The sequence below is a fragment of the Stegostoma tigrinum genome, chromosome 1 (assembly GCF_030684315.1).
Source record: "Stegostoma tigrinum isolate sSteTig4 chromosome 1, sSteTig4.hap1, whole genome shotgun sequence".
Taxonomy (NCBI): domain Eukaryota; kingdom Metazoa; phylum Chordata; class Chondrichthyes; order Orectolobiformes; family Stegostomatidae; genus Stegostoma; species Stegostoma tigrinum.
In genome coordinates, this window is record NC_081354.1 from 164,655,004 (window position 1) to 164,677,514 (window position 22,511).

The window sequence follows — 22,511 nt, forward strand, 5'->3', positions numbered from 1 at the left end:
TATTAACAATGTAGCATCAGATCAGCCAGCTGGACTGTGTTGCAGTTGGCACCAGTTTAATTGATTATGTAGCACTTGAGACACCTGCATGAGTGCCCTTCTTGAGAGGGTGCAATGCTCCACACTCTCCAGCTAATGGCATAATCCAGTCTTTTGAAGAAAGTGCTTTGGATATGAATTTTGTATCTCATCCACTGAGTATAGCACTGAGGAACAAGCAGGTGACCCATGATCATTTTGCTTCAGTTCTACAAAAATAAAAATAATCTTCTTGACCATGCACGTAAGGAACTTTAATTAGCTTGCTGTTGAAATTAGTCAGCTGGAGCAATTCTAGGCAAATGGTAAACTATATACATAGAGGAATGGAAAATAGATAGGTACGCACCCAGTTTAGAATAGTATTTCTGTGCTGTTGATGGGACAGCCTGAAATATGCTGTGTTGACAAATAACTTGGGAGAAACAGGAGGCTTAAATTTATGTATCCTCAACTAAGTGCACTAACATTTTTAATTGACCTAGTCAGACATATTATTACATACCTTCAGGGCAGGTGGGACTTGAACCCTGACCAGACCTAGAAGGAAGGACACCACTATACCACAAGACCCACTCAACCATTTACATATAGGCAAAGGAACATGAGCTACATTCTAAACTGATTAGGCAAATCTAGATCACGTAAATTATGTAGAATGGTTTTAGCTGGCAGTAGTGAAGTATCAGTGTTTGCATGGTATTATTTTACACTATCAGTCATAGTGACATGAAATATTTAATCAGGGTGTAGTTGTTTCTCAGACCTGCTTTGAGAAGTTCAGTAGGCATAATTGTTTCAAGCAGCTTTGCGGTCATTGCATGCACTACAATTGGATGGTGAGGTCATACTTATTGGAAGGTTGCTCCTCAAGCCAATGTTTCAAGCTCAGATGCCCCTTTCCCAGTGAGGTTTTTGTGGAGAATGAACTAGGTATTGATAGGTTATTAACACTAATCAGTGTGAAAGATGCTTTGAGAGTTTGCCAAGATTTATTCAATGAAGCAAATGTGTCTGTAATTGTACCAAAATGAGGCCAATTTTTGTGTACCAACTGATGCTCAGTTTGGCTACACCTAGGGCTAGTTAGCTCCTGACTTCATTACAGTCTCATTCCAAACACTGAGAAAAGAGCCGATCTCTAGAAATGAGGTGTGTGGGGCAGCCTTGACATCAAGGGCAGCACAGTGGCTCAGTGTTCGTCATTGCTACCTCAGTAGCACACTCCACACTCTTGTCATACTGAGCACAAGGGAAGATGTGGTTTTTGAAGGTCATCCATTTTAGGTCATTAAAGGACGATTATAGCATTATTCTAAACAGCCATCTGCAGCTCCTATTCAATGGCCTGGCCTCAATCCCAGGTGTAAGGTGGTGACGTTTGCTGATTGCATAATATTCAACCCTGTTTGGGATTCCCCAGTATTGAAGCAGCCTGTATCCATTTGCATCAAGACCTGAATAATATCCCAGGATGGGTTGATAAGTGGCAAATGCTTGTGCCACAGGTGCAAAGTAATGACCATTTTGAATAAACAAAAACCTAATCCCCTGTGATAAGCATCTTGGGGAATTATAATTAACCAAAAGCCAAGCTGGGCCTGCTGTATAAATGGTATGTTTGCAAAAGCCCATTATTCATAAGTTCTGTGGTGATTAACTGTCTCCACAAATGCAAGGCCCATTATCAGGAATGTGGTAGAATATGATCCTTTTTTTGTGCACCCCCTGTTCATTCATGGGGTCTGGGTGTCACTGGCCAGATCAGCATGTATTCCCATCCCTAATTGTGCAGAGGGTAGTTAAGAGTCCATCGTGTTGCTGTGGATCTGGGGTCACCTGTAGGTCAGACCAGGTAAGGATGGCAGTTCCTTCCCTAAAAGGCATTAGTGAGCCAGTTGGGTTTTTCCAACAATTCAATGGTTTTATGATCACTATTAGAGTCCTAATTCCTGATATTTGTGTAATTCCTATTCCTCCATCTGCTATGGCAGGATTTGAATGTGGGTCTCTGGATTAGTAGGTAGTGGTAGTCCCAATAGGCCGTCAACTCCCCCTGGACTACTGAATATCCTTTTTGTCCTGCATGATGGTGAGCTAAGCAGCCTGTTTGGTACCCGTTCAGCATTCACTTCACTGATGTAGTAGCGGCATTGTATACTGTCTACAAGATGCCCTGCACTAATTCCAATTGGCTCCTCTGACAGCACTTTGCAAACCACCTTGCCACATTGAATTATTAGACCTGTAGCAGCATTGTAATGCCCCTGTCTACAAGCACCCCTCTAAGTCAAGCACTGCACTGGTTTGGAGTTACATTGCCATTCTTTCACTATCGTTAGGTTAAAATCCTGGAACTACCATCCTCAGATCTGTTGAGGATGTACATATAGTCCAAGGACATGACTGTTAGAGAAGGCAACTAAGTGGAACCTTCTCTGGGGATGTGGATCACCTCCAATTGCTGATGAGCAACAAAAATCTCCTTGACCTCGTTACACATTTGTTTCATTGCAATCTTGCTTGAAAGTCAATATCAAATTGCTATTCAAAGAAGGAGGGGTCTACTGTTAAGGAAGTCTTAATGCACTCAATGTTTTAATGATTAGAAAGATAGTTTCACTGAAAGGAAATATTGGTTCAAAAATTTGTTTTTGAGGTTGTAAGAAATAAGGATGGATCTGGAGTACTGCGAGGATCAGTGTTAGAGTTTCAACTATTTGTAAACAGATTGCTGTGCTTAGCGATGAATAATCATTGGATCCAAGTTTGTTGATAAACTCTAAATTGAAGCCCAAGTTATGGGGCGGATGCAAGCTGCAAAGCAATATAGATAGCCTGAGTCATTGGGCAACAAGGTGGCAGATGAGCAAAGCATAGGGAATGGAGGGTTTATTTTATGATATGATCTGAAAATTATTGTTTAAAAGGCAGAAAACTTGATGTTTTCAGAGAATTGGATGTACCCACATAAAGAACACATTGCCATTCAAAATAGCATTTAATAAGCCTTTTATTGCATGGGGATTAGAATACAAAAGAAAATGTAGCGTGTTTCCTGACAGACCTGCTACTGGGTTTCCCATTGCTGGTCTGCCATTAGCCCACCTTTGCCAGCAGATTAACATGTAGCTATTTGTATTACTCCACATAATTTAATAGCTTTATCAGCAATTATGTAAAAAGGCCCCAGCCATTAATTCACCTTGCAAGTTTGACCGAAATAAACTGCATCAAAGCACACCTGGGAGAAAGTCACTATCCCAGTCAGATCATTATCCACACCTGTGAAATTTTGTAAATGTGCTAAAGGCTGCCACTCTTGATCTTGATGTGACCCATCTACCTCAAATTACCTTGGAAAGGCAAAAATTTGAACTGGTTAAGGAGACTATTTCACGTTCCTCCTATGTTAATGGCAATGAGAGTGATATTTTCCACTAACAGGATGCTGCTATTGGTCCAAAAAATACCGCCTATGACACAATAGAGCAATATTGAGTGTGAATGCTAGTGTTGGTATGGTCCCAGGTACATTGGCTTGGAATCCTGACCCTTTGTTCTATAGTAGGCAGATTATAGACTGTAACATCTAATCTATGCTTTCAGCATTCTTATTAGTGGGTATGATTGGCTGAACAAACCTGAATCTGCTAAAACCTAGACTAACATCTAATTTATGATCAGACAAGCACAAAACGTGTCTTATTTAGGGTTGTGAGAAATGATATGGATTCATATCAAAATTGTTTATTGCAAATAAAGTGAAATATGTCTGATCACCCTTTTAAATGTGGGGAATGTTGCTGTCATTTATTATCCAGCTTTAGTTGCCCTGCAGAATATGCTGCAAGCTAACTTCTTGACCCACTGCACTCCATTTACGTATACCTACAATGCCATGAGGGAGCATGTTACAAGATTTTGACCTAGCAATGCTGAAGAAATGTCAACTTTTTCCAAGTCAGGATGGGAACTTGCATAGAATCCCTACAGTGTGGAATGAGACCATTTGACCCATCAAGTCCACACTGTTCCTCCAAAAAGCATCCCACCCAGCACCCCCTTCCCCTACCCTACCCTATCTCAGAAGCCCCACACTAACCATGGCTAGTCCATCTAACCTACACATCCCTGGACAACCTATGGGTAATTTAATATGGTCAACCCATGTAGCCTGCGCATTTTTGGATTGTGGGAGAAAACTGGAGCAGCTGGAGGAAACCTCCAGGAAGAATGTGCAAACTCCACACAGTCAGTCATCTGAGGGTGGAAACAAACCTGGGTCCCTGGTGCTGTGAGGCAGCAGTATCACTCATACTGCCACTGGTGCTGATATTCCCAAATATCTGCTGCCTTTCTAGTAGGGTTTGGAGGATGCTATCAAAGGTAGCTTGAGTATTTGCAGTGTATCTTGTGTGTAGCAACCTTGAAACATACAAGATTCTTTGAGAGGGTAGACGTGAAGATGTTGTTTTCTGTTCTCAGAGAATGTAGGACCAGTGGGCATTGTTTCAGAGTAAAAAGTTGCCCATTTAAGACAGAAGAGGACAAATCTCCTTTGAGGGTGGTGAATCTGGAATTCTTTACTGTAGAGAGCTTTTGACACTGTTGTTTATGTTCATGGCTGAGAGATTTTTAATCAGCAATGGAATCAAGGATTATGGGGAAAAGGCAGGAAAGTGGTGTTGAGGGTTCTCAAATCAGCCATCATCTCATAGAATGGCGAATCACACTCGGGCTCTGATTCTATGTCTTATAGTTTAACGGAAAATTTTATAACTGAGGAGTAAGTTATTTTAGATTAATAGATTTCCAAGGGCATTCTAAATCTTGATATGTGGTATATATGGGCAACTACTTTCCTATGTTTACGAAACATTGGTTTCTTGTGTAAAAAAAAATTCTTATTCTATAAGAGAACAAATATTATTGTTAATAATGTAGATGAATAGATGCCATAATTATTCTGAAAGAGAACCATCATATCTATAGTGATGAAAATAAGGCTTGTGGTTTTTTGCAATGGCACCTGCAGCTCATATGTATTGCTGACTGGAAGTTCATTTCTTCATGTTATTTTGAATCATAGAATCCCTACAGTGTGGATGCAGGCCATTTGGCCCATCGAGTGTACGCGGACCCTCTGAAGAGCAGGCCACCCACACTCCCCACACAACATATCCCCACATTTCCAAAAGCCAACCCACCTAACCCGCACATCTTTGGACTGTGGGGGGAAACTGGAGCTGCTAGTAGAAATCCACACAGGCAGAGGGACAATGTGCAAACTCCACACAGACTGAGGGTAGAATCAAATCCAGCTCCCTGGCACTGTGAAGCAGAAGTGCTAACAATTGTGCCACCCTTTTCTCCAATTTTTAACAATTTTTCTCAATATTTTCGAATTCCAGACTATCATTCCATTTAGAAATCATCAACATGCATCATGAAGGTGTTTGAAAATTTCCTTTGTTACTAATAAATTTTAAAGGATCTACTTTTAGCTGAACATACTGACTTCCATTAAAAGTGATCTGACTGAAAAGTACCACTTCCTGAAAATAATATTCGCAGCAGAGATGCATTTGTTTAACTCCTATACAAGATCATCCCAAGTGTTGACTCGTGATGCAGTCGCAGAAACTTCAGTACATTGTCAAAATGTTACACACAACTGTTGCCAGTGAGCTGTTGAGCTATTTGAGTGCAGCCATCCATAATCCAGACTGATCCTGCTGCCATTCAATCTGCATCCATTATGTTATGGATATTCACAAATTTGAATCATCCTTAGCTTCAGAATTCTGAGATTAGCTATAATAAGCACTGTATGATGGACCCACTGAGTTCCACTAAAACAGTTTGGGGACCAAATCTGCAAACTTCCTTATTGTTTCTTAAACTGATTTATTAATTAGTGGCTAGTTTTTTTTCTGAATTTTGCATTCATTGCCTTTCAGAGTGAATGTGCTGTTGGCAGCTCACGTTTGTGTTTGGCATTTTGCTTCTTCTTCATTGTCTCTGAGTTAGCATCCTGTGTGTAATATGTGCTATTTCAGAATCTGGTAGATACTTTCTTATCTCACACCTCTCGTGCTGCATTGCATGGGATGAACAATACTTTGAAATTAAATCTCAAGTAGCTTTGATGCAAAACTTCTTGGTAATCCAACAGTCATATATTTGAAGATAAGAGTTTTTTGTTTCTTGGTGAACTGGCCGTTAAAAATAAATTTCTGATGAAGGGTCTAGGCCCGAAATGTCAGCTTTTGTGCTCCTAAGATGCTGCTTGGCCTGCTGTGTTCATCCAGCTCCACACTTTGTTATCTCATTAAAAATAAAGCTTGGTTTGGAGTTCACTGAGGCATGTGAGGATTTGTTATTCGTTTTGGACATGCGTAAAGTGCTAAACTGTCACCTCAGGACCACATCCGTCCATCATTCATTTCAGTTTCATCTATTAAATCTTCCTACTCTGTTAAGCTTTTGAGATGGTGGAGAATATATGTTCGTTTGGCAGAGAATGAATTTTCCTCAATTATTCACGAACAAAAACAGAAGTTGCTGGAAAAGCTCAGCAGGTCTGGCAGCATCTGTGAAGAAAATATCAGAGTTAACGTTCGTGTCTGGTTACCCCTCAGAACTGAACTGATCTTTTCCAGCAACTTCTGTTTTTGTTCCTGATTTGCAGCATCCACAGTTCTTTCAGTTTTCCTCATTTATTGTTTGTTCCATAATTTGAAATCTCACTCTGCTTATCTGAGAGGCTGAAGTGCAAACTGATTTGTCCACTCCATGGTAATATCAACCCTGACAGGTACTGGAATGGAATAAGTCCTCTGTTTCAGGCAAACTAAACTACTAAAGTAGCATTTTTGACATAAAGATTTGAAGATGAATTGGGGAAATAGGTCACCAAATCCCAACATTAGCAAAACTACTCTAGACATTGGAGTCTAGTGGAGGAGAAATTCAACTCCTCTCATTTGGCTTGGTTTGTGACTGACAGATACCAGCTGCTGACAAATGTAGGGAGGGACAAAACCTAGACTGCCACTTTGATGCCCAAGGCCAGCATCGTTGAGAAATTCAGAAAGGTGAATATCTAGTCTTTCACTAGAATCTTGAATCAAGCTTCTTCTTGTCTCTTGGCTTGTGACTTCATAGAAGCCTTTGTCCAAATATGGACAAATTGCTAAACTTAAGAGCAACTGCCCTTAACATCAAGGCTGCATGGGACTGAGTATGGCATAAGGAGCCGGCAAAGTATTTGCCTTGGGAATTGGGAGAGAAGTTGCACTCATATCTAGCGCAAAAGAAATGTTGTGGTTGTTGGAGGTCAATTATATCAGTCCAAAATATCACTGCAGGAGCTCCTCAGCTAAATATTTTCCTATGTAACCTGTTCAGAGATGTTAGTATTCACCTCGGGAGAATGTGGGACTTGGGCTCAGTGTTAGGGACCCTGCATTGTGGCCTAATAGCCCTTTGAGCTCCTCTGGTGGTATCCTAAATTTGTAGAATCCCTACAGTCTGGAAGCAGGCCATTCAGCCCATTGAGTCCACACTGACCCTCTGAAGAGCATCGCACCCAGACGCGTCCCCTTACCCCATCCCTGTAACCCTGCATTTCCCATGACTAATTCACCAGGCTCCCTGGACGCTATGGTTAATTTGGCATGGCCAATCCACCCAACCTGCGCAGCTTTGAACGGTGGGAGGAAACCAGAATACCCCTAGGAAACGCACACAAACACAGATAGAATGGGCTAGGAGTTTGCACATTGATGTAACAACTGCATCATCAATGACCGTCCTATCACCGTAAAGTCAGAGGAGGAGATATACACTGCTCAACATTAGCATATTTGTAGAAGCTCATACTGAAAGAGCCTAATTCCATATGCAGCAAGCCCTGGGCATTATCTAGTCTTAGGCTGATAAATGGTAAATAACACTGCCTAGCACTACTGTGATGTGAAAGATCTTCTCCAACAAGAGAGAATCTAGCCATCCCCATGATATTCAATGACATTATCATCACTGAATAGAGGTTAGCATTGATCAGAAGTTGAACTAGACCAGCTATTCAAGACACTCTTCAGGTGTGTCATTTCATGGCTTGTCTCAGGATTCAGTGTAATCCATAAATGGATTTCAACCAGCCATTGAATTAAATTTTTTAGCCATCTTTTGGCTTTCTTTTAAGAAATGTGCAATTAAGAGGTTTGCACATCTAAGTACTTTCAGATTTTGATCCATTCTCGTGGCAAAACCATGTCCAGATTTCACTGCCCCTACCATGTAGAAGAAAAACAGCAGTGGATAGGTGGAGCCTATCCTGCAAATCACCACCTGCAAGTTCCTCTCAAAGCCGTCCACCATGCTGACTTGAAAATATAATACTGTTCCCTCACTGTCACCAGGTCAAACTTATGGATCTGCTTACATACATGTCTTCAGCTCAAGGAGATAGCTCACCAACTTCTTGAGGACAATTTAGTGATGGACAATAATATTGATGTGACTTGCAATACTCACATCCTATGAAAAATTAGACCAAAAAACTCATAGAATTCAGAGGGTGAGGCTTGAATCTGGTGTTATATGTGGCCCAATGAGGGATCCTCAGAAAGAGATCTTGAGACAGCTCAAGAAATTGTCAAAAGTTGATTAATGGCTACATTTTTGGATTTGGGATAAGCCGAAGTGCCCCTGCTTGACTGCACAAGATTAACCTTTGGGAGGTAGATCCTCTCAGGACGTTCCCATGCCTGACCTGACTGGCCCCTCTCCTCATCTGCTGTTTACGATCAGCATTTCAGTGAGGCACTGAGCCTTGTCTGGCTCGGCCCACTGCGTGCAACTACCTGAGGTTTGGAGCCAAAGATCTAGCGGCCTTGCTGCTGTTTGGTCTCTTGAACATCGTCTCTCCTAAGGTAAAGGATCAGGAGTACTCAGCACTATTGACTGCATTCTAAAGCTGTTGCGTATGATCTTGAATATAGGTCACTGCAGTACATCACTATAACTGTGAAACTGCAATTGTCACACATGGGAGTGAAGAAAAATTTGACCACATCAACAGGGGTTGAAAATATATGGCAGCCAGCAATGTTGAGCATTGTATAGATTTCTAATTTCTTTCAACTTTGACAAAACCCTGTTAATCATATTTTAAAGGGTTTTTTTGCAAAACAATTTTTTGTCTTCTGACCACCAAAACACACCCAACTTTAAAAAAACTGCACTGATTAACATGTTTTGTGTTTATGTGGGGGTATTGTACGTGAAATGTGTGCCCTCATATTGGGAGGTGAAATGGCTCTCAGGGGTTCTTCAGCATCAAGAATGGAAGGAAACTGAATCGTTACCAACAGAAAAGTACCCACAAGCTCAGACTTGCTTTGCCAGTCTGATCATTTCCAGTTAGTGTGTGTGCATAATTCTGAAGGAGTGGGACTGACGGGAGTGCGGGCATGTATGTCATTTTGGGGTGGAAGGGTTTGCATATTTGCATTTACATGGAATACCGTGTGGTGAGGAGTTGACTAAGCCAGAGAGATAGCAAGAACTGCCAATGCTAGAGTTAGAGAAAACACAGTGTGGAGTTGGAGGAACACAGCAGGCCAGGCAGCATCAGAGGAGCAGGAAAGCTGACGAGTCAAGTTGGGACCATTTATGAAGAAGGGTCCTGACCCAAAATGTCAATGTTCCTGCTCCTCAGATGCTGCCTGGCTTGCTGTGTTCCTCCAGCTCCATACTATAATGCCTAGGCTACAGAAGAACACAAACAATCATTGATGTTTGGAACTCTATTCCACAAATGGCATTGCATGCAGAATCAGTTGTTAATTTTAAATCTGAGATAGATGCATTTTTATTAAGCAAATGTATTAAGGGATATGAGCCAAAGGCAGGTATCTGGAATTAGGCCACAGATCAGCTGTCACCTCATTGAATGGTGGAACGGGTTTGAGGGGCTGAATGGCCTACTCCTGTTCAAATGTTCCTATACCTGTGTATGGAGGCACATTGTGGGGGTCTGAGTGAATGTAGGTGGATCACGGAGGGATCCACGAATGTGCTGGGTGAGACTAGAGGGATGTGTGTTTGGCAAGCGGGTGTTGAAGCTGGTGGTGTGGCATGTGACTGTGTTGTGTGTGTGTGTGTGTGTGTGTGTGTGTGTGTGTGTGTGTGTGTGTGTGTGTGTGTGTGTGTGTGTGTGTGTGTGTGTGAGCGAGAGAAATGGAGATAAATTGCCACCATGCAGAAGTGGAGCATGTTTGTGAGGAAGGGCTATCTGCACAATGAGTTTGTATGTGTGAGATTTCTGAGAGGGATAGGGTGTAAGTGGGGAGGGAATGGTGAGAGAGTGTTATTTCGAGCTCTGTGATTTTTAAAAAAAAAATTCCAGCTGAAAGAGAGAAATGCCCACATGGCAGTAAAGTTGACTATACTTCCATTTCACTTCTTTTATATGGATGTGCATGTGAGGGCCAAGAATTAAAAGCCTCTTTTGGACTTGATGAGTTATAGGCATTGACTCAAAATTGTGAAAATAACCTAGCAACCCAAAACCTATTAATTTTGATTACTTGGCATGGTTTCTCCCACAAGTATTTCATCGAATGTTGTAAAATGCAAGTTTGTGATTCAGAGCAGAATGATGTGTTTTTGGTAACAGGAATGTGACACTTAATAGCTGTGGAATGGGCTATGGTTTTATCTCCATAGGGAAGCACACATTATAGAGCAAAGCAGCTTCTTTTAAACAAAATTCCCATACCTCAGGCTACCATCTGAAGTATGTATTAAAACACTTTAGAAATATGGGGTATCAGTTGTTCTCATTGAGCCAATGTTCACAGAACTGCAATGAATAAGTAAGATCAACAGAGGAGCTATATTCGGTACCGTATTACTGGCAGACAATCTAATTTGATCTTCTGTGTCATTTCTTACAGTACCAAACCAGGTCAATTGAACCTGGTTAGGATTTGCTCAGGGTTTCGTCTTCGATGTAAAAAACAGGATACAATAATCAGTTCCTAATTTTGAACGTGTGACTGGCAACAACGCCTTACAATTGAACTCAGGGCCTAAAGGGTTTTAAGATGTAACCAAATAAATAAATACTGAACCAAACAGGATGAGACATTAGTGCAGGAAGCTGTGGGTTTGAAGGATCGTCTTAAAGGAGGAGTAAGGTACAGAGGAAGAGATCTTTAGGATGGGTATTCAAAAATGTAAGGACTAAGCAGTTGAAGACACAATTATCAATGATGTGGTGAAAGCAGCAGGAGATGAGCCTGGAACGAGAGGCTGGGGAATGTCAAGCCCCTGGAGTGTTATGGGGCTAGTTAGTTACATAGAGAAAGTGAGACAGATGATGGAAGAATTGAACAGGACAATGAGAATTCTAAATCACGACATTGATGGTTTAAAAGCAGCGTAAATCAGTCAGCTCGAGGGTGATACATAAACAGGACTCAGTGAAAGCTGTAATACAAACAGTAGATGAGCGCAGGTTTGTAGAGATGGAAGATAAGAAGCCAGTCAGGAGAGCACTGAAATAATTGACAGCAAGAAAAAAGTAGTGTTGCAGGTGCTAGAAATCTGAAATACAAAGTGCTGGAGAAATTCTGGTCTGGCAGCATCTGTGGAGAGCGAGAAAGAATTAATAATCGAGTCCAATATGATTCTTCTTTGGTACCCTAACTGTCTTGGAATAAGGGAGTCTTACTCAAAAAGGCATGAGTGAGGGCTTCTTCATCTGAAATGCTGAATTAGTGTGTGGCCATGCGGTTCTGGTCTTCTTTATGGAGACTCAGTCCAGAGACAAATTGGTCAGAAAGATTACAAACAGTCTGACTCAGGGAATTGCAATTGCTAGAGAAGGAACAGAGTTTGTGATAATGGGAACTGCAGATGCTGGAGAATCCAAGATAATAAAATGTGAGGCTGGATGAACACAGCAGGCCCAGCAGCATCTCAGGAGCACAAAAGCTGACGTTTCGGGCCTAGACCCTTCATCAGAGAGAATGATGAAGGGCCTAGGCCCGAAACGTCAGCTTTTGTGCTCCTGAGATGCTGCTGGGCCTGCTGTGTTCATCCAGGAACAGAGTTTGTGGCAGGTTCCGAAGGTTATGGCTGTAGGCTTCCCAGTATTTAATTGCAGTAAGCGGAATGATTCCTAGTCTTTTTTTTTGCAGGTGCCCATCTTCTGTTTATTAGAAGTTGTAGTGTGACACCAGGCAAATGAAGAATTCTAGCTGATGTTAGGAAGTGACAGCCACCATTGGCTAATTCCCGAAGTCCATGTAGACAGGACCTCCAAATTTGACTTTTAGTTTTGTATACTGATTGCAGAAACTCAGGCAGGCGAGTCTCCCAACTTGCTGCCCCTCTCTGTTTTCTTTGACAGAAGCATCAAAGAATACCAAAGAATGGCAGGCATCTTTGAGAGTGAAAGTTCTGCAAAAAGACTAAAAGGTTACCAGGGTCCATCTCGTTTCAAAATCTTTGATTGAGCAGCTTTGTGGTTTGTTGATAATTATCCTAGTAGCCCCATGGCTTTGACTATATCCATGTTGCTCCGAAAGTGATTGTATGGGGAGCTGCCATTAGTCAGGAATGTAGGACAGGCCACCCTTGTCTCCCAGCAGCCATCCTGATACACTGGGGGAGACGATTGAGTATTGCAAAATAAAACCATATTGATAGATTCATTATACAACCATGATCAGAGACTAGCTGGTATTGAATGGAGTGGTAGTCCTTTATATTCTCAAAGGCTGCTTTTGTTGTTCGAGCACCTTTACAGTAATATACACAGTCGACGTGTTCGCACAAGAGGAGCCAGCCATTGCTATGAATTCTAGAAGTACCGATCCTCCAATGTGTCCAAGTAAGTGACTCTTGGTATGTAAATATTGTGTGCAGTTTTGGTCTCCTTTTCCGAGGATATACGCTCTTGTTCTCGCGGAAGTGCAATGAAGGTTTACCAGGCTGATTCCAGAGGTCGTGGGTCTGATGTATGAAGAGAGATTAACTAGGTTAGGATTGTTTTCATTGGAGATCAGACGAATGAAGGGAGAATCTCTTAGAGACTTATAAAGTTTTAATATGACTGGACAGGGTAGATGCAGGGAGGATGTTCCCAGTGGTGGGTGTGTACAGAACCAGGGGTCACAGTCTGAGGATTTGGGGTAGATGAATTAGGATGGAGATGAGGAGACATTCCTTCACCCAAAGAGTGGTGAGTCTGTGAAATTCATTACCACAGGAAGTAGTCGATGCCAAAACATTGAATGTACTCAAGAGGCAGCAAGATAGAGCATTTGGTGTAAATAGGATCAAAGGTTATGGGCAGAAAGCAGGATTAGGCTGTTGAGTTGGATGATCATTCATGATCATGAAGAATGGCAGACCGGGTTTGAAGGGATGAATGGCCTCCTCCTTCTCCGATTTTCTATGTTTCTATGCCCTCCAGGCTGGGTATACACTCAAATCAATACCATTCCACATCTTCATCTGCTCTAAAATGTTTGCAGACTGCTGCTGTAAGCATTCAGAAAAATGGAAATTTGGGTAATATTGCAGGAACCAGTTATTTCATAACAGGCAGAAATATGCTCAATAGAGTTATTACTCTTCAACATCAGCTCAAATAAAACCAACTCCAAGGTTTGGAAGGGAAAACATACTTTTTTTTCACCAGTGCTGCCTCAGAATCTATCTTGTTTGTTCAAAAACATTTGAATTGTTTTGGGGATACTGAAACCATTGACGACATTAACAATTGTAAGTGTTGTCATTGGCATTTTACTAAAAGCAAACCAACAATGTTATATCTACAGGTAAAAGTAACCATAGCCCTGCTCTCCCATTAGAGAGAGAGAAAACTGGTGGTAATCTAATCTGAAAGTCACCACACCTTAGGGAAGGGGGGAGGTTGAGAAGGAAAGTCTATCACGGCAACTCAGCTGGTGCAGGAATTAAACCCACGTTATCGGTGTCACTTTGCAGAGCAAACCAGCTGTCCAGCCAACTGAGCTAACCAAACATATTGGTCTTGAAGCAAATCTAGCACAGATTTACTAAATTAAAAGATGGACTCAGAGGAATAAGTCATGTGGTGTGATTACACAAACTGGGTTTGCATTCTGTGGGGTTTACAGGGTTAAAAGGTGATTTATAGATTATCATAAAGTTTACAACATATTATGGGGAATGAATAGGATAGATAGAAAGAAACCACTTTCAGCGCTTAGAGAGTCCAAAGCTGTGTCTAAAAATTAAAACAGACCTTTCAGGGCTGAAACTTTGGCAAACAGTAACAATTCGTTAAGTTTCCACCTGTGTAAAAATGCTTGAAAATGCTACTGTAATATAAAACAAAGAAATCCAAATGCTGGAGATGTGAAAGAATGTTGCATCCTGTTTAAGTAAAACTTTACTTAGAACTATAAACATGATTCTTGTTCAACAACATCTCTGACCCTGAAAAACTAATTTTCTATTTGGGGCATGTCAAATTTCTTCCTTCCATGACTCAAATTCCGTAGATTATTAGATCATGTGGATTCATTTTTTTTTAAGTTTAGTTATACTTTCATTTCTGCCACAATCTCCTCCAATCTGTATTTTGCATTCTGTTAGATTATAAAGAAGTGAATGATAAAACACGCTGTTTCTGGTTTAGTGTCATCACTATTAGATCTGTCACTAGATTAAGCTGGTGACATACAGTACCACACACATGGGTGGCATATCTGTTGACCATGTACTCTATGGAACTGAACAGAGAAGCAGAATGGGGGAAGTGGGATGGGCCAGCTCCATGCTTCACTGACAATGGCCTTTACACCATGGTCCAGACAGTTGGAAGGGCATAGTCTTCCCTGTGGGTCACAAGATGTCTCTCATCTTCACCAAGAGGGGCGTATCTGGACACTAATCTGGTCAACATTTTGGAATTACAAACGAACAAGTGTTTTGGCGTCCTCCTGCTTTTATTATGGTGAGTGTGAATTCTTTCTCCTAGTGTTTTACTTTGCACCCTGTAACATGCAACCCATCTGCTGGGCCCAAGCTTTGAGCGTAAAAGGACAGGCAAGTTACGCTGCAAGTTCATTCATCTTTAGTTAGGCCACACTTGCAATGTTGCATACAGTTCTGGTCACCACGCTACCAGAAGGATGTGGATGCTTTGGAGAGGGTACAGAAAAGGTTTATCAGGATGTTGCCTGGTTTTAGCTATGGTAAAAGTTTGGATAGACTGGGTTTGTTTTCACTGCAACCCAGCAGATTGAGTGGCGATCTGATAGAAATTTATAAGATTGTGAATGGCATGGATAGAGTGAAAAGTATGAGGCTTTTCTCCCAAGTGGAGGGGTCAGTTACTAGAGGACACAGGTTAAAAGTGTGAGGGGGGCAGATTACGAGACGTGTGAGGCAAGTTTTTCCACATAGAAGGGTGGTGAGTTTCTGGAACGCACTGCCAGAGGAGCTGGTGGAAGCACACAAGAACAGCAATCCCGAAACACCGGGACAATTATGTGAATAGGAAGGGGATGGAGGGATACGGATCCTGTAAGTGAAGACTGTTTTAGTATGGAAGGGAAAAATGTGTTAGTGCAGGCTTGGACGGCTGAGGACCTGTTCCTGTGCTGTATTGCTCCATGTTCTAAACCACGTGACACTCCTCAACCTGAGACCACTGACATAGTGACAACTTTGTAAAGCTACTAACAAGACGATGCAGTTTTAAATCAGATGGAGAAGATATCCTTCTCCCTCTGCAGTGCAGACCTTCCTCAATCTTAGACAAATGGTCAAGATCAAGAGGGCACGATTTTAAAGTGAAAGACGAAAGGTGAAAATCTTTTACATCCAGACGGCAATGGGGGCCTAGAGTACACTGTCTGGGAGGGTAGTTGAGGCAGGAAACCTCACAATCTTTAAGTAGCACTTGGATGACCATTATGTGTGCAACGTTCAAGGCTATGAGTCTATTGTGGGAAAGTAGGACCACGGTAGGTACACTGTATTTTTGGTACAGATTCCATCAGTGTCTTTGTACTGTATGATTCTATGAATCCCTCTCTCGGCAAGTCCGCCATCCCCAGTGGTTGTCTCCTGAATTAAATTCACATTGGAAATGAAGAAGTACACTGTACTTGCCAGTTGTGAGTACTGTGACATTGCTGCCAACTGCAAAATCTAGCCCATGATTATTTGGACAATCGATTTTGGCTGTTTTCATAATCGAAGGAAGTGACATGATATAGTTAAGTGTACAATATAGAACATGTGCATGCACTATGACTACTTCAACTAAACAAACAAATGTCGGCCATTTGCTTGTTCATTTTTCAGGGCAATATCTTCACCAATTAGCATCAACCTGCTTGATTTAACATTCAATCAAAGCATGGCTGTTATTGTAAATCATCATTAAGTGGTGTAGTCACCATTGTAATGCGTGTACCAAAGAGAGTCCATTTGCCAACTGACCAACACGCTCCTCATAAACAGTATCAGTGTAGTTTTTCCTGTTAAATTAATATTATTGTGAATTGTCCTTATCAGTGGTACCAAGCAATTATTAATATACAATCGCATTGTGATCATGTTTCTGGCATAGCTATCATTTAATAGGTTGGAAGAACTGTACCTTCTTGTGAGCTAGTCCAGCCAAATTAAGGTAGATTTACATTGGGGCATTTATTCATGAAAAAATTCTCTCTTGTGCTGTGAGACTCTTCACAAATAATCCCTGTCAGCAGCTGGATTCCCATTATTCCCATTCATCAGAAACTTAATTACTGCAGCTGGATTCAAGATACTGGGGATGACAATGATCAGAAATGCAAGTGAATTTAATAATACTAGCCTGTCAAAACAATTACCTACAAGGCACAATTCAGGAGTATCATGAAATACCTCCTACTTGCCTGGAGGATTATTCACTCTGTAGCAGAAAATACAATTGTAAAGCACCTCACTAAATATCATTGAAGGAAAATTGCAGTAATTTGGGTGAAGGGAAGAACCAAGCCTCGCTATGTACCTCTGATACATAGGGTCAGCACTTTCAATAGCAGGGTTTTTAGTAACCTCTCCTGTTGGTTAGATTCACTCCTGCTCACTTTAGCTTGAAGCGTTTTTCCCGATCAAACTTCTTACAGTGTGAGCTTGTAATGGTGCTCCAGGCGATCACAGCAATCAACAGGGTTGCTTAGAACATAAAACTTAGAACAATACAGCGCAGAACAGGCCTTTCGGCCCTCGATGTTGCGCTGACCTGTGAACTAATCTAAGCCCATCCCCCTACACTATCCCATCGTCATCCATCTGCTTATCCAAGGACTGTTTAAATGCCCCTAATGTGGCTGAGTTAACTACATTGGCAGGCAGGGCGTTCCACGCCCTTACCACTCTCTGAGTAAAGAACCTGCCTCTGACATCTGTCTTAAATCTATCATCCCTCAATTTGTAGCTATGCCCCCTTGTACAAGCTGACATCATCATCCTCGGAAACGACTCTCACTGTCCACCCTATCTAATCCTCTGATCATCTTGTATGTCTGTATTAAATCCCCTCTTAGCTTCCTTCTCTCCAACGAGAACAGACCTAAGTCCCTCAGCCTTTCTTCATAGGTCCTTCACTCCAGACCAGGCAACATCCTGGTAAATCTCCTTTGCACCTTTTCCAATGCTTCCACATCCTTCTTGTAATCGGGTGACCAGAACTGCACGCAATATTCCAAGTGAGGCTGCACTATCATTTTGTACAGTTGCAGCATGACATCACGGCTCCGGAACTCAATCCCTCTACCAATAAAACCTAACACACCGTAAGCCTTCTTAACAGCACTATCAACCTGGGTGGCAACTTTCAGGGATCTATGTACGTGGACACCAAGATCCCTCTGCACATCCACACTACCAAGAATCTTTCCATTGACCCAGTATTCTGCCTTCCTATTATTCCGCCCAAAGTGAATCACCTCACATTTATCCGTATTAAACTCCATTTGCCACCTTTCAGCCCAATTCTGCAGTTTATCCAAGTCTCCCTGCAACCTGCAACATTCTTCCACACTGTCCACCACTCCACTGACTTTAGTGTCATCTGCAAACTTACTAACCCATCCACCTATGCCTGCGTCCAAGTCATTTATAAAAATGACAAATAGCAGTCATCCCAAAACAGATCCTTGAGGCACTCCACTTGTAACCGGACTCCAGGCTGAATATTTTCCATCAACCACCACTCGTTGCCTTTTTACAGAAAGCCAGTTTCTAATCCAAACTGCTAAGTCTCCCTCAATCCCATGCTTCCGTATTTTCTCCAATAGCCTACCATGTGGAACCTTATCAAAGGCTTTACTGAAATCCATGTACACCACGTCAACTGCCCTACCCTCATTCACATGCTTGGTCACCTTCTCAAAAAACTCAATGAGGTTTGTGAGGCACGATCTGCCCTTGACGAATCCATACTGACTATCTCCAATCAAATTGTTTCTTATTGGATGATTATAAATCCTATATCTTATAATCCTTTCCAGAGCTTTTCCTACAACAGACGTAAGGCTCACTGGTTTGTAATTACCTGGATCACCTCGACTGCCCTTCTTGAACAAGGGCATTGCATTTGCAATCCTCCAGTCCTCTGGTACTAAACCTGTAGACAATGAGGACTCAAAGAACAAGACCAAAGGCTCTGCCACCTCCTCCTTAGCTTCCCAGAGAATCCTCGGAAAAATCCCATCTGGCCCAGGAGATTTATCTACCTTCACACCTTCTAGAATTGACAACACTAATCCTTACTAACCTTAATCCTTTCAATTCTAGAAGCCCGTAACTCTCCTTCTCCTCTACAATATTCTCCTTTTCCTAAGTGAAAACAGATAAGAAATATTCGTTTAGGACCTCTCCGATCTCCACAGGGTCCAAAGACAACATCCCACTTCTGTCTTTGACTGACCCTATTCCTACCCTAGTTGTCCTCTTATTCCTCATATACCTATAGAAAGCTTTAGGGTTCTCCTTTATTCTACCTGCCAATGTCTGCTCATGTCCCCTCCTTGCTCTTCTTAACTCTCTCTTTAAATCCTTCCTAGCTAATCTGTAACTCTCCATCGCCTCATCTGAACCGTCTCGTCTCATCGTCACATAAGCCTCCCTCTTCCGCTTAACGAGAGATACAATTTCTTTCGTAAACCACGGTTCCTTTGCCTTATCACTTCCTCCCTGCCTGACAGGGGCATACCTATCAAGGACATGCAATATCTGTTCCCTAAACCAGCTCCACATTTCGATTGCCCCCATCCCCTGCATTTTGCTAACCCACTCTATGCCTCCTAAGTGTTGCCTAATCAGATTATAATTGCCCTTCCCCCATCTATATCTCTTGCCCTGTGGCATGTTCTTATCCCTTTCCATCGCTAAACTAAACGTTACCGAATTATGGTCACTCTGTCCAAAGCTTTCTGGGCTTAAAAAGAAGTTCAAAAATGTTAGCAACTTGAGCACCTTTCCCTGTGCTTGCCTCAACCCCACACACCAGGCCTTGTTATCACATGGGCTGTTACCGCACACTACTCATTGTCAGTCACTAATAATACTAGACTGACCTTTAACCACCCCTTTGTCTGTCCATCTGTCTCTATCTCTCTCTTTGGGCTCTATCTCCACCTATAGTTTACTCTCCCCCCACCTTCTGTATATTTTCCAAGCTACCATAATCACTTCTGAAGAAGGATCACTGGACCTGCAACATTAACTCTGATTTCTCTGCACAGATGCTGCCAGACCTGCCGAGCGTTTCCAGCAATTTTTGTTTCAGGTGAGGAGAATTAAAGTGCATTAGTGGAGCAGGTGACAATCATTTCATGGTCATTATTAGACTTTTAACTTCACAGTTTTTATAAATTGAATTCAAATTCCACCATCTGCCATGGCAGGATTTGAGCCCACATCACAGAACGTTATCTGTGTCTCTTGATTTATAGCACTAGTCAATCACCTTCCAGAAAGTTCATCAATTCCTTTATGGGAGTGGTGATACCAATGAAGTGGTATTGGGTAGTGTTTGTAGACCATTGCAAGATTCTGTGAGCTGGTTAGTGTTTCTTCATTTCCTTTTGACAGAAATGCATGTAGAAACTAAATACTTAAAAGCATATAGAAAATAGAACTTCAAATGCAGTTAATACCCCACTAGTATGAGTCATGCTCCAGTCTATAATTTTAAACTCCCCTGCACAAATAACTTCAATAATTTTTTTTACAACGCCTTTAGTTTTTTTTGTAAGTAATGGCATGGTGATCTCCTGGTTTGGTTTCAATGTTGCTGTGTTTATTTCATAATGGTGCTACTTCTGGTTTACGGTTATAGTTTCTCAAGGGATTGCAGGGGAACTGGTAGGGTTATTCAGGAGTCATTGGGATGATCTGATTCTAACTGCTTGTAAACATATCTATCAAAATGAACTGCAATTTTTTTCCATTTTTATTCAGGGTGAGATTGCCCACCTACTTCCCAGCATTCCAACTGAGTGTTTTCCTGTCCATCTGCAAGTGGGTACTGGCTACTTAGTAATTTAATGTTCCTTTTGCTTTTTGTGTCATCTGCAAACTTGATTATAACGCATTCACTTTCCCCATCCAAGTCATCAAATGATTAAACAATCATGTAGATGTTAGTGGCCCCAGTACTGATCTCAGTGGCAGACCACAAACTACCTGTTGCCATCCTGAAAATGCTCCCCTTATCCCAAGCCTTTGTCTTCTCTTAGAGAGCTAATCCTCAAAACAAAGCTAATATATTGCTTACAACACTGTGGGACAGCTTGGAGAGGAATATGAAAGTGGTGGTGTTTCCATGTATGTGTTCCCCTTGTTCTTCTGGAGGGCAGTGATGTTGTATTTGTCTTTGGTGAATTCCTGCAATGTATCTTGTACACACTGCTGTTACTGAGTGTTGATGGTGAAGGGAGTGGATGCTTGTGGATGTGGTGCCAATCAAGCGGGCTGCTTTGTCCCGCATGGTGTCAAGCTTCTTGAGTGTTGTAGATGCACCCTTCCAGGCAAGTGGAAAATATTCCATCACACTCCTGACTTGTGCCTTGTGGATGGTGGACAGCCTCTGGGGTGGAATAGGAGGTTAGCTGTTTGCTGCAGTATTCCTAGCCTCTGATCTTCTCTTGTAACCACTGTGCATATGTGATGAATCCATCTGATTTTCAGGCCAATGGTAACCCCCAGGATATTTTACAATTCAGCAGTGGTAGCAATGTCAAGGTAACAATGTCTTACCTGGTGGTTTAGATTGTCTCTTATTGGTGATGGTCATTGCCGGGCATTTGTGTGGCATGAATGTCACCTGACATTCGTCAGCCTAAGCCTGCATGTGAATATGGACTGTTTCAGTATCTGAAGAGTCACGAATGGTGCTGAACATTATGCAATTGTTAGTGAACATCCCCACTTCTGACCTTATGAAGGAAGAAAGGTCATTAAAGAAGCAGCTGAAAATGGTTGGGTTGAGGATACTACCCTGAGGATCTCCAGCAGAGTTGTCCTGGAGTGAGATGACTGATCTCCAACAGCCACGAACATCTTCCTATATGCCAGGTATGACTCCAACCACTGGAGCATTTGCTCCCTGATACCCATTGATTCCAGTTTTGCTACAGCTACTTCAGTTGAATGCAGCCTTGATGTCAAAGGCTGTCACTCTCATCTCAACTCTGGAATTCAGCTCTTTTAATCCAAGCTTGAACTAAGGCTGTAATGAGATCAGGAGCCGAGTGGCCCTGGCAGGACCCAAACTGGGCGTCACTGAGCAGGTTATTGCTGAGCAGGTGCTGCTTGATTGCACTGCTAATGACAGCTTCCATCACTTTACTGATGATCGAGAGGAGACTGATGGGGCCGTAATTGGCTGGGATGGATTTGTCCTGCTTTTTATGTACATGATATACTTGGGAAAGTTTCCACATTTCCAGGTAGATGCCAGTGTTGTACCTGTACTGGAACAGCTTGGCTAGGGGAGTGGCAAGTTCTGCAGCACAAGTCTTCAGTACTATTGCTGCAATTTTGCCAGGCCCCATAACGTTTGCAACATTCAGTGTCTTTAACCGTTTCTTGATATCACATGGAATGAGTTGAATTAGCTACAATAATGCTGGGGACCACTGGAGGAGGCAGAGTCGGATCATCCATTTGGCACTTCTGGCTGAAGATTGCTACATATGTTTCAGCCTCAACTTTTGTACTGACGTTCTGGGATCTTCTATCATTGAAGATGGGGATATTTGTGGAACTTGCTCCACCAGTGACTTGTTTATTTATCCACGACCATTCACGACTGGATGTGGCAGGACTGCAGAGCTTAGATCTGATCCATTGATTGTAGGTTTGCTTAGATGTTGAAGGAACAATGACATGTT